This window comes from Xyrauchen texanus, chromosome 22 (assembly GCF_025860055.1).
Source record: "Xyrauchen texanus isolate HMW12.3.18 chromosome 22, RBS_HiC_50CHRs, whole genome shotgun sequence".
Taxonomy (NCBI): Eukaryota; Metazoa; Chordata; class Actinopteri; order Cypriniformes; family Catostomidae; genus Xyrauchen; species Xyrauchen texanus.
In genome coordinates this window covers 32,340,900-32,353,043 of record NC_068297.1, presented here as the reverse complement: position 1 = coordinate 32,353,043, position 12,144 = coordinate 32,340,900, and positions in this window count along the sequence as shown.

Here is a 12,144-nt window from a genome sequence, read left to right as displayed (position 1 = left end):
GGTTAATGCAGGCAACTCGGACAGTATAGAGTGACTCCGGCTTCCTCATATTGAGGCCTGGGTTTTTCTGACCTGCAGGGGCAAGGCCTTTTATCCCATTGGCTTCTGCAAATTGGGTGGCAAGAACATGTATTGCTAGTTTTCTCATAGGGAATGCTCTCTTGCTCAGATCCTTGACTAGCTCTGCTAGCTGGGCCTCATCTTCTTGGATAATGTAAGACTTACTCCCAACAATGTGCTTATAGCCCTTATAACTCCCTTCACTCGCCTCTGCAGAGTTGATTTTGGCACGTTCCAGGCTCTGGCCAAGAACCGAAACTTGGGTGTGTTCCCCACCTCCACTATCTCCCTGTACTCTTTATTGGCTCCCTTAATCCTTTCCTCACTCCACTTGTATTTCTCCTGTCTCACTTGTGTCATTCTACTCTGCAATAGCAGAGTAGGAATGGTTTAATACATCAAGACTAGTGTTAGGTTAAGCTTGGTTAGTGTATTGGGGTAAATTGTCATAGTTAATATATTGCATAAACCTTTACACAATACACCATACATAATGGTTCTCTATTGCAACGTTAATAATTTTCTTCAAAATTAGCAAAACCTTTAAGCACTGTCCCAATCACCCAAAATCATGCTGTCCCAAAAAAAAAAAAATAAATAAATAATCTGAAAATAGAAACTGATACTGATTTTACTGATTTTGTTGAAGTAGTACATCATATTCATGTTTCCATCAAACGTTTGTGCAATATATTAACTATGAAAATGTTATGACCTTATGATGAAAACTAGCTGAAGCTTATGTAATTTTTTCTGTCTTTTTTATTTTTGAATTAATATTTTGAAAAGCGCTAATCTGTACATTATTGTACTGAATATAAGCATGCACTATGGGGCGCCATATGCATAAAGATCATGAGGGACACAGTGCTCAGTGCCTCCAATTTTTTGCAACAAATGTAGGTGTCCTTATTGTTTGGAACAGTAGACTTGATCTATTGTTTCAAAATCTGAAACCTAAAAAAAAACTTGTCTTACTATGTCTTATTGGCTTTAATTGTGGCTATCGCCTGACTGGAGTTACTGAACACCTTTTCTTTTAGCGTGTGCATCCTTTAGTAGATGGTGAAAGCTAGTGCTACTCCATACATTGCTCCCTAAACTGGTTTAAAAAGAATGAGAGAAACCCACAACTGATAGAGAACATTACAAAATAATGTCAAAATAATAATTTAATTCCTTGTGTTTCCAAGAATCCTTTAAGCATATTACAATGTATACATTTTAATCTGCAGCAAACAGGCAAGTAACTTTCCAATTACACACTTATGACCATTATTGGTTATGCAAAAATAAATAAATATTAAAATAAATACAAATACATGAGGATGCACAATGCATGTTATTGATAACTATTCACATGAAGATACTGTATATAGAAGGCAGCTGTCACGATCCCCTGTTGTCTGCCCCGTGTTTCACTTGTTAATTTGTCATGCACTACAATTCCCACAATTCCCGGCCTCCCTCACTGCCTGCACTCATCAGTGTTCTCACCTGTGTCTTGTTTAGTCATTATTGTGTTTGTGCATTTAAACCCTGCTGTTTCTCCATTCCCCTGTCGATTGTTGATGTTTGTAGATGCCTGGATCTTGTTGTCTTGCCTGCCTTGCTTGTCTTGTCGTGTTCATCCAGTTTCCGTGTGTTGTGTTCTCTTGTTACGTTGTCATTTGGTAAATCTCCGCTAGATGGAGATATTGTGCTAGATATGGAGATAGGAGGAGAGAGGAAGAAGAGGGGAGAATGAAAAGTAAAGAGACATGTTCACTACTCTGTGTGTGCTCTCATTTATTTTGTATGTGACTACACAACAAATTGGCGACGAGGATGGCAGTTCATCTTCCTTCTACATGCTTACAATGTCCTGGTGAGCCTGCAGTTCCGTTTGGGATATGGACGCAAATGTTTGAGAATTACATTTTGGCGATTCATGCTGAGGGAGATGACTGGCCTGATACTCGTAAGCGTGCTACACTGCTTCACAGCCTGGGCACAGAAGCACAGAGAATTTTCTACACTCATCCTAATACCGGTACGACCTATGCATCGGCTCTTACGGCTCTCAGAACGCATTTTGTACCGAAAGTTAATGTCATTGCTGAACGACATAAATTATGTCAAAGGGAGCAAAGGCATGATGAAAATATACTTCAGTATGTGGTCGCGCTTCGTGATATGGTGTCCTTATGTGCATTTGTTGACAAAGAAGATGAAATGCTAAGAGATCAAATTGTTGAGAAAGTGCACAGCAGCAGAATTCGTGAACGCTTACTACTTGAAGCTGATTTAACGTTAGACAGAGCAGTGCAAGTGGCCGTTCAAGTGGAAAATGCCATGGCTAATGCGAGTGAATTTGCAAAACCTGCCGACTTACCAGTTTAACGGCTATATGTCAGAAAAAAGGAAACAACCATGCGTAGAACCACACAAAGTAAAACCCAGAGTCATTCTGCACGCAAATGTTATCGCTGTGATTCCAGCTGCCATTTGGCAAATTCCAAGCAGTGCCCTGCTTTAAATAAGACATGTAAATTATGTGGTAAAATGGGACATTTTGCAAAAGTGTGCCACTCTGGATGAAGACAGGACATCAGAGAAATCGAAGTCCCTGAACTGACTGTTTTGTACATGACTAACACATTTGCTGCTGCAAACAAAATTGTGTGTGACACTGAAATGGGCACATTTTCTGGTACTACGACGCAAGAACTGATTGTTGATACTGGATCATCCGTATCTTTGCTTCCAGAGCATATATATAAGCAATACTTCTCTGAACTACCCTTGAAACAGTCAGACGTGCGTCTTGTCACATATTCAAAAGATGATCTTCCAGTGCTGGGATGTATTGAGACGTCTGCGCGACATGGTGAACATTCAGTACCTGCCACATTCTATATTGTGAAAAGTGGAAACGCAATTATGGGCATGGACTTAATATATTCATTGAATTTGTGCATAACAGGAAATAAAGTACTCAGCCCCAAACAGTCAGTGCAACAAGTTTTCCATACGGATATGCCATCTGTTGCCTGTGCAAAGAACTACTGTATGTACACAAAGTGAAAATGCATGAAAATGTTATTCCTGTGCAACAGAAGCTACGCAGACTACCTTTTTCAGTAAGGGATGCTGTGTCTGCAGAGCTGAACCGCCTACTAGCAGCAGATATTATTGAAAGAGTGGATGCTTCGCCTTGGGTTTCGCCCATCGTAGTGATTCAAAAGAAATCTGGAGACATCAGAATGTGTGTGGATCTTAGAGAACCCAACAAAGCAATCGTTCCACACATTGAAGAACTCTTTTCACACTTGAGAGGGGCTGTGATGTTTTCTACAATCGACCTGGCAAATGCTTACCATCAGGTATCACTACATGAGGACAGTAGGGACCTTACTGCTTTTATAACACATGATGGGTTGTTTAGTTTCAAGCGGGTTTGCTACAGATTAGCATCAGCCCCAGCGGCTTTTCAAAAAATTATGTCTACTATTCTCAGGGGTGTTACAGGCATCCAGTGTTATCTGGATGACATAATTGTGTTTGGTGACTCTGCTACTAGCCATGATACTCACCTAAAAATAGTGCTGCACAAACTACAAGAAGCAGGTCTGCATCTAAATGAGAAGAAATGTACATTTCGCCAGGAAAAGCTCACATTTCTGGGACATACCATCTCCAAAGAGGGACTGATGCCTGATCACAGTCACTTGGAAGCAATATGCAATGCTCCACCACTGTCGGATGCGCCCACACTAAGATCATTTCTAGGTCTTGCGGCTTGGTATGCTAAATTCATTCCTAACTACGCAGCTGTTGTTGAGCCTATGAGAGATGCCCTTAGAGGAAATTCAAATTTTGCATGGAGTAATAAAGCACACGAAAGTTTCCAGGAAGTAAAAGAACTGATTGCACAGAGCCCTGCATTGGCTTTATTTGATCCTGCTTTGCCCACATTTGTTACAACAGATGCCTCAGACTACGGTGTAGGTGGCATCCTGACTCAGCTTCATCCAGATAAGGCAGAAAGGACCGTGGCTTTCGCATCCAGAAGCTTGACATCGGCAGAAAGGAAATATTCGGTTGTTGAAAAAGAAGCCCTTGCTTGTGTCTGGGTCATTGAGCATTGGAGAACATACCTGTGGGGTAAACACTTCACATTAAGATCAGATCACCAAGCCCTAACCCCCCTGTAACTACTAAAGGTATGGGATGAGCTGGACTGAGAGTAGCACGATGGTCCGCCAGACTGCTCTGCTTCAACTATACTATGCAGTACAGACGGGGGGTTGACAGCCAGGTAGCGGATTGTCTTTCGCGTCTTCCATTGCCAAATTAAATTAATTCTGACCTTGATTCGGAACCCGAAACTGTTGCTGCTATCACTACACTCCTGTCAGCTGTTCCTGTGGCCGAGTTTGCTGCTGAAAGCTCCTCATGTCCTGAGCTTGCCAAACTTCGTCAATACATTGAGTATGGCTGGCCCGCTACATCCAAAGCCCTGCATCCTGACATTTCCAGGTACTTTCCAATACGAGATGGACTGTCTATTTTGGACTCGTATGTGCTACGAGGACTACACAGACTGATTGTGCCACTTAGTTTACGTTCACGTTTGGTCATGATGGCCATCAAGGCATTGTGAGAACTAAGCAATGGCTTAGGGAGTTATACTGGTGGCCTAAGATGGATTCGCAGGTACAGTTCACAATTGCAACCTGCGTCACCTGCCAACTCAATGATAAAACTGCTAGAACCACACATGCACCACTTACCCCAGTTGACTATCCAATTGGTCCGTGGCAGAAACTGGGCATCGATGTGGTGGGTCCTTTCGACAATGGTCCTGTTAGTTGTAGATACGCTATCACATTGATTGACTACCATTCAAAATGACCAGAGGTAGCTTTTGCACTTCACGTGACTGCATCGACCATTAATTGTTTTCTGAGCTCAGTGTTCAGCCAGAAAGGGAATCCTCTGGAGGTTGTTACTGATAATGGACCTCAGTTCTGGTCAACAGAGTTTAAACTATTCCTACAAGAAAGAGATGTAAAGCACATCCGTACTTCTATATATCACCCGGAAGGAAATGGAGCTGTTGAGTGCTGGAATAAGGTGCTGAAGGAGGCTATTCTGACTGCAGAAAGGGAAAGAGCCCCTTGGACATCGTTCATTGCGGATTTTCTGCAAACTTACCGAGCCACACCTCATGCCACGACAGGAATTTCTCCTTTTGAGCTGATGTTTGGAAGGAAAATGAGAACAAAATTGACAATTCTTCCAAAGTGCAATGTGAATCCGGCTATAAAAAAGCTGAAAACAAAAGTGATGCGAAACCAGAGGAAAATGAAAGCATACCTGGATACAAAGCGAAAAGCAAAGACTCCGGGGCTCAAGGAAGGCGATTTTGTACAGGTGCGAAAACCTGTGCATGTGAGAAAAGTGAAATCAAAATTCAGCAACCCTATGCAGGTTGTTAGAAGGAAGGGGACACATAGTTTTGAACTGAGTGATGGACGAACTTGGGACGTATCTCATTTGGCACCACTGCTCACAGAATTTACTCATATTCCTGAACACTCTGTGTTAACTCCTACTGCACCACCTGGAAGTGGTAACAACCAATTGGAGGGACGTTGTAGAAGGAAGCCAGTATGGTTGAAAGACTATGTAACCTAAACTGTTATAGAAGGCAAAGAAGAAAGAAATAGAAAATACCCAGAAGTTTAGTTCAGAAAAGTTGTGGTTTGAACTGAAAGGATGTTCATGTAACTATTCATGCTATATGTGTTTTGTCAAGAGACATTGTTAGACATTGATCTGTGTTTCTAATATAAGTAAAGAAATCGGGTAAGAAAATAAAACGACTGTATATATTGTTTAACAATGTTCATTGTAACTGCAGATGGAAACAAATTAAGTCAGGGGGAAATGTTGTGTTTTCTTGTTACGTTGTCATTTGATAAATCTCCGCTAGATGGAGATATTGTGCTAGATATGGAGATAGGAGGAGAGAGGAAGAAGAGTGGAGAATGAAAAGTAAAGAGACATGTTCACTACTCTGTGTGTGCTCTCATTTATTTTGTACGTGACTACACAACACCGTGTACCTTTGATGTTCTCCTGTTTTAGTTTTGTTTTCCCCATGTGGATGTTTCATTTGTTCCTGTTTATCTTGTTTTCTCCTTTAATTAATAAAACCCGCATTTAGATCCCCATTCCTTGTCGGCCTCCTGCCAAACGTTACAGCAGCTATGTTGTTATAAATCACCTGAAGGCAGATATGTTGTTATAAATCACCTGCAATTAACCATCTAATCGTTATATAAAAATACAGCAAATATAATCATTTGAACACAATAAATATTCCTGACAAAATGTCTTCAGAAAATGTGTTAACTTCCCTAAAGATGTTTCCTTTTTAATGTGTTTTTTTTTTATAACTGAGGAATAAGGGTCAATCTCAAAAGCCTTACAAAGAACAAAAATCTAAACTCAATCCAATAATAATAATAATAATAATAATAATAATAATAATAATAAAACAATCTCATTACTGTAATGTGCCCAGGTGTTTTATGTTTTACTTGTGTATTTCTAATTGCACAGTACATATTCCTGACGTATTTGCTTCGTAATGTATATTTTATAACAGGTTAATTCTCAGGCAGCCTGGCAAAGAACCAAAAATAAATAAATCCACAAATCCAAAATAATAATAAAACCTCATTACTGTAATTTGCCCAGATGTTTTACTTTTGTAGATCTAATAATTATCATTGATGATTCCTATTACTACAAAACAATGATTCAGTTCCCCTGTTAATTATCCTGTCCAATGTTTTTTTTTTTAATGTTTTTTATTAAATCAGCATAAATTAATGGTATTTATTTATGTTTTAAACACCATACATAAAAAATCTTGAGCTTTATCCAACTAAAACCAATTATTGTATTGCCGCCAAGCTTGTTTCTGCACAATTATTTTAAATTAAATTAAAAAACAAACTCTGGAGGGCCTCCTTCAGAAGACTCTTCAGAGAACAGGATTAGATAACTGTGGGGGGAATCTGTGGTGGTAGTGACCCACTAAACTTTTGACCGAGTAGATGAACAGTGTGAGTTTAACTGACACAGGGATTCTATCAGAAAAGATGTGAGTAATGTTTACATCAGGGGATGTACTGATTACCTGTCATTACCGGGCATGGGATCTGAAAGGGGTGGGTTATGGGATATGACTGCACAGTTCACTAGTGCAATGGTATGCCCCCCAAACTATCAGTAACTAATGGTTGTAAAACCATTGGTCAGGGCCCAGGTGGCCACCACACTCCTAGTAGAGTGTGCTCATAGCCCCAATGGGGCGGCACGTCCTGGCATGCTATGACAAAGTGATGGATGCGTCAATGGCCCAGCGTTCCCTTTCCGCTGTCCACCAAAACAGACAAAGAGCTGCTCAGATTATCTAAAGCTCTGCGTGCAATCAAAATTGATGAGTAAAGCGTGCACTGGACACAGCAACGCCAAGGCTGGGTTTGCCTTCTCCTGGGGCAGCACTTGAAGGTTCACCACCTGATCCCTAAACAGGGTCATGGAACCTTGGGCACATAGCCTGGTCATGATCTCAGGACCATGAGAGAGTAAACCAAACTCCAGGCACGTTTCGTTAACAGAGAACATCTGCAGGTCCCCTACCCTCTTGATGGAAGTGAGCGCAGTCAGGAGGGTAGTCTTCAAAGAGAGTGCCTTTAGCTCAGCTGACTCCAGAGGCTCAAATGGAGCTCCAAGTATGCCCCAAAGGACCACGGAGAGGTCCCATGGGGAGATGAGACGTGATCTGGGAGGATTCAACCTCCTCACGCCTCTAAGGAACCTGATGATCAAGTTGTGCTTCCCTAAATACTTACTGTCTACTGCATCGTGGTGTGCCGATATTGCGGCTACATACACCTTCAAGGTAGAGGGGGACAGCCGTCCCTCCAAACTCTCCTGCAGGATGGAAAGCACTAATCCGACTGCGCATCTCTGGGGGACTTCGTGTCAGGAAGAACACTAGGATGTGTTACTAGGATGACCTGCTCCTTATCCTCCCTGACCTTGCACTGTGCAAGTAGGCTCAAAGGGGTGGAACACATACTTGCAGAGCCCCAGGAGCCAGCTGTGTTCCAGCGCATCTGTGCCGAGGGGAGCCTCGGTCTGGGAATACTAGAGCAGGCAGTGGGAGGATTCCCGGGAAGCAAACAGATCTACCTGTGCCTGACCGAATCGACTCCAAATCAGCTGGACAAACTTGGGGTGGAGTCTCCTCACTCCCCTGAGTGTGACCTGCCACGACAGCGCTTCAGCTGCACTGTTGAGGTTGCCAGGGATGTGAGTGGCTCACAACGACTTGAGCCACTGCTGACTCCAGAGGAGGAGACGGCGGGCAAGTTGCAACATGTGACAAGAGCGCACGCTGCCGTGGCTGTTGATGTACGCTATCATCACTACCCATTGCACACGGCACCCCAGCCACGCTTAGAGGCATGCGTTGTAACCACAACTCACCTGGAGACCTGCTCTAGGCGAACCCCTGCCTGTAGAAATGCCAGGTCCATCCAAGGGATGAACAGACAGCTGACAGACCGATGTGACGAACACACGGTGTGCCCTGTGGTGCCATACCATCTCAGGACTAGAGTCTGAAGCCAGTGCTGAAGCGGTCTCATATGCATCGACCCAAGCAGCATGACTGCAGTCGAGGATGCCAAATGCCCCAGGAGCCTCTGAAATAGTTTCAATGGGACAGCATTTTCCACCTGAACGCCTTCAGATAGTTCAGCACTGACTGCGCGTGCTCATTCGTGAAGGTGCGCCATCATTGAGACTGAGTCTAACTCCATGCCAAGAAAAGAGATGCTCTGAAATCCCGTGAGTGAGCTAGAATCAGCCAGTCGTCAAGATAGTTGAGGATGCAAATGCCCGCTTTCCTTAACGGGACAAGGGCTGCCTCTGCGACATTCATGAAGGTGTGAGGTGACAGGGACAGACTGAAGTGGAAGACCTTATACTGGTATGCAGGGCACTCGAAAGCAAACCGTAGGAAGGGCCTGTATCAAGGTAAAACTGAGACATGGAAGTACGAGTCCTTCAAGTCTAATGCCACGAACCAATCTTGATGCCGGATGCTCGTTAAAATGCTTCTTTGCGTCAGCATCTTGAACGGTAGTCTGTGCAAGGCCCGGTTCAGAACTTGCAGGACCATGATTGACTGTAACCCACTGCCTTTTTTTCTCTTGTTACGATGAAGTAAGGGCTGTAAAACCCCTTCTTCAGCTGCTGAAAGGACAGGCTCTATCGCGTCCTTCCGTAGAAGGTACGCAATCTCTGTGCGCAAGTCAGCACCATTCTCGCCCCTCACTGAGGTGAAGTGGACGGCGCTGAACCTGGACAGGCTCCTGGCAAACTGAATTGCATAGCCGAGTCGGACGGTCCTGATCAGCCACTGCGATGGATTGGAGAGCGTGGGTCATGCCACCAAGCTCCGGGCAAGGAGGACCAAGGGGACAATCGCATCAGACGTACTGGCAGGTGGGGCCTCATGGCTGGGCGGAGCCTGAGGCGCCACTCGTGGCTGTGCTGAGTCCAGGAACATCGAACCACTTACCTCCCTCCATATACCCACTGTAGGAGTGGTCTGGGATGGAGGAGGAGGGAAATCGTCCTCCTCCCCCCTGTTGCAACCGTCCTGTCATGGGTGGGATTGTGCCACAGGTGGGTATGCGGGGGGGGGGCCCGCCTCCGAAGTTCCGCACCTGCAAGAAAGGAACGGTGCCTGGCGGTCATGACACTGTCGGCCGTGGACACCGAATGTGTGACCCAGGAAATGAGGAAACCGCTCTTTTCTTGAAAATGTGAGGTTCTCCGCCAAGTGAACACCAAGGAATTTGGTGCTCTTGACGATCTCCACAGAGTAGCCGTCGATGTTCATCGGAGAGTGGTCACTCTGTGCTCTCCTAAAGTCAACAACCATCTCATTTGATTTGTTGACATTCAGAGACAGGTTGTTGGCTCTACACCAGTCCGTTAGCCGCTGCACCTCCTCTCTGTATGCTGACTCGTCGTTCCTGCTGATGAGACCCGCCACGGTCGTGTCATCAGTGAAAGAAAGATAGAAAGAAATTGTGTCTGGTTACAGAATCTAATATATATATATATATATATATATATATATATATATATATATATATACTATATACTTATTTCCAATCATTTAAATCCAATTTAATTTAACCAATAATCTTGATGTTAATAAACATGGACGTGTTATACAACAATTATGCTTATGCTGACATAATTAATACATTTATGTATTACAATAATCTAATAAGAATCACCAATGTGAACAATGGGAATTAAAAAAAGATAGTAAAAATGCAGTAAAATATTTTACATTTTCATGAAATAATGTCATTATACATATATATATACAGTTTAATGGTCTTAATAATAGGCTTTATTTTCTTTTTGCAATATATACAGTATTTTATGCATGTATATAGTATGTACATAAACATTGCCTTGTTCCTCAAACAATGTCAAGTCAAGTCAATTTTAATTATATTTAATATAAATGTATTTAAATATATATTTTTTTTTATTATTTAATTTTTTCATCATTTCAAAGCAGCGTTACAGAAAGTTGTGCAGTAACAGAAAATGATGCTGTAATTTCTAAAACTCGCGACTGTGGCAAGAAAGGAACCATATATATAATCTCGGTAAAAACCAGGCTCAAGGGATTTTTGCAGAATGTTCACTTGATGTAATTAAAATGAACTAAAGCAACACAATTCTATAATTTTTTTTCTTAGCATAAATTAATTACATTAAATTGAATCACATTTGTAAAATGTAAGTTTACTGTGGCAGGGTGGAGGGCGGGGCCGGGACGTGATTATACACACCCGGTCCCTTATCAGGCTAATCAAGCCTCCGAGAGGGATAAAGGCCAACTGCGGAGGATTGTGAGGGAGAGAGAGATAGTTTACAGACATGTCTGTCATATGTGTGTTTGTTGTCTTTTGTTTCAGTTTATTATTAAAATATTATTTATGTTGAAAAGCCGGTTCTCGCCTCCTCCTTTCCATTGACTGCTTTACACTGGTGACGAAATCCGGGAAGGAGGAGGGATACGGCGTAGTAGAGTTCTCGCCACTACCGTCCACCCCAATGGAGCAGCTGCGGCCATCTGTCGGGGGACGAGGAGCCCAGCCGCCTGGAAGCGGACGACGGCTGCCGACCGCGAGCAGGGGAGATGTACGTCAGGCTGGGGGCTCCCCAGCCTGAGAGAACGAGGGAGGAATGTGGCAGGGTGGAGGGTGGGGCCGGGTCGTGATTATACACACCTGGTCCCTTATCAAGCTAATTAAGCCTCCGAGAGGGATAAAGACCGATGGCAGATGGTGGTGCGAAGAGAGAGAGAGATAGTTTACGGACATGTCCGTCATGTGTGTGTTTGTCTTTTGGTTTTAAGTTATTCATTTAACTATTATTTATATTGTCAAGCCGGTTCTCGCCTCCTCCTTCCCATTGAACCCTTTACATTTACTTAATCCATTTGAGAGAGGTCTACATTCATAATTTTTGTAGCATTGATGAAACTGGGCAGGGGATGTAGATTTCCCAGCATGCTTTGCAGGGGACTGGATGGTGTAAACAAATGTTGAAACAGTGTTATTTTATGCATTTTTGAGCAAGATAAGAACAGGATGAATTTTGCTCATGTTTACTCTTCTGTTTTATATATTATTTTTAAAGTAGTGTTTGTTTGGCTGGTGTTTGGGGGGTTACCATTGTGGTGAAGACTGGTGCTTGTGGCTTGGTTGAGGTTGGACTCATTGTTGCCAACTTAGTGACTTTGTCGCTATTTTTAGCTGACTTTTCAGACCCCTTTAGCTGACATTTTTTCAAAAAGCTGACTAGCGTACAAATCTAGCTTAATTTTTGGACAAACCTTAGCAACTTTCCAAATTCCAAATATTGCCAGTACTGCAAGCGTGAGGTCTTACTTCCCGCTAGCGCCTGCTCTGTTCAGTG